Here is a 2,113-nt window from a genome sequence, read left to right on the forward strand (position 1 = left end):
AAGCTACAATTGGGATGGCTCCGTATGAGGCGTTATATGGCTGGAAGTGCAGAACTTCTTTGTATTTGAATGAGGTAGGTGAACATCGAATGTTAGGACCTGAAATGATACAGATGACTTGCGACAAGGTCAACATTTTTCGAGAACGGATTAAAGCAGCTCAGTCCCGTCAAAAGAGCTATGCAGACACCCACAGAAAAGACATTGAATTTCAGCCAGGAGAAAAGGTATTCCTTAAGATCTCTCATACTAAAGGGTTGCAAAGGTTTCACAGAAAGGGGAAGTTGAGCCCAAGATACATTGGACCATTTGAGATCTTAGCCCGGGTTGGCTCAGTAGCCTATATGCTTGCTCTGCCACCTTCACTCGGGGATGTTCATAATGTATTTCATGTATCCATACTGAAGTGATATGTTCATGATCCCTCTCATGTATTACCCGTGGAACCAGAATATCTAGCAGCTGACATGACTTATATAGAGCAGTAGACTGAAATTTTGGACCGAAAGGTGAAGACCCTCCGCAACCGCTCCATTTCCTATGTAAAGGTGCGATGGGCTAATCATTCACTTGAAGAAGCATATTGGGAGAAAGAGGATGAAATCCAAGCCAAGTACCCTCATCTCTTTGAACAACCAGGTACACCAATTTTGAGGATGAAATTTTTAGAAAAGGGGGGGTAAATGTAATACCCAACTTCTTAAACCCGGTCTGATTCCACGGTTGACCCGGTTTAACCATGCAGGAGCTAAATCGGAGAGAGTTAAGGCGGGTTCCTTATGGACTATGATGGCAAGGGTGACCTTAAACACCGGCTGGCCCGACAAGTCTGAGCCAGTGCCAGAAGAGACGGGTGTACTCAAGCCGTGTACATGCACCTATCATAAGGCCATGTACGGATGAAGCAGGTATGTAGCCGTATATTAAGGCGCATACGTATATTACATCATATTCCAAGAGTGAGATTCGTGCCGAGGGTCAAATTCTGTCAAAATCCCAAGTTTTGGGCCTCAGGTGGGCGGACAGGTGGGCGCATCCACCCACCTGAGTGACCCACCCATGTGAATTACTTAGTTATTTAAGAAGTATATATAGCATTTATGATTTTCTTTTCTTTTCTCATTTATGACACTCGGACGTTGGTGAGAAGAGTAAAGAGGAGAGAGAAAAGAAAGGAAAGAAGAGGAGAAGAGAAGGAAGAGGAAGAAGAGATGGATTTCAACGGCGCCGAGGCTTGATCTTCCCATTCCGATGCCAGAAGAGTGATCTCCAACACTAGATCTATGTTTAGAGGTGAGCAAAGGCTGGGTTCCTTAAACTTTCACCATACCCAAGTAAAACCCTTGATTTGGGTAGGGTTTCTTGAGATCTTGTAAATCCCCCTTGAGATGATGAATCTAAGGTTTGATAGATGATTTATGTGTTGATTTTGAAGGATTGAAGAAGGGTTTCCACGGTTGCAAGAGCATTGTTGATTTGAAGTGATTTTCGGGTTTTGAAGGTGTTCTTGAGCAAAGAAGGTAAGATGGCTTCCCATTCCTTAAATCTAACCTAGATCTAGGTTAGAATCATCTTATGAGACCTTGAATAAGTGAAGAATGGGTTTGGAAAAGCCCTATTTGAATCCCCAAAGGTTGGGGGAAGTTTGGGAAGAAACAGTAGTTTCCCGCCAAGACCGGTGGGCCACTTGGCTTGCCTGTGGGTACCCGCCTAAGAGGGCAGGGCCTTCGGGGCCAAAGGGTGGGCCAAACCAACGGGCCGACCAGCGGGCCACCCTGCCCGCCGGTCTTAGCAAGGCCCTCAGGCCCAATCGACAGGCCAGATCAGTCGGCCAACCGGTGGGCCGACCTACCCGCCGGTCCAGACCGATGGGTTTGACTGGTGGGTTAGACAGGTGGGCTGTCCGACCCACCCGAGAGGCTCCGAATGTGATTTTCACGTCCGATTGGACCCAAAGCTGATGTGTGAGCTTCTTTTAGGATTCTAAATATGATCTTATCATTGGATTGTGTTGATCTTGATCCCAAAGTGGTGAAATACTAACCCTGCTCACTCATTATAGGTTCACCAAATCTCATGCTTCTCGCACCGGATCTCACCCGTACCGAGCGTG

This window comes from Macadamia integrifolia, unplaced genomic scaffold (genome assembly GCF_013358625.1).
Source record: "Macadamia integrifolia cultivar HAES 741 unplaced genomic scaffold, SCU_Mint_v3 scaffold3050, whole genome shotgun sequence".
Lineage (NCBI taxonomy): Eukaryota > Viridiplantae > Streptophyta > Magnoliopsida > Proteales > Proteaceae > Macadamia > Macadamia integrifolia.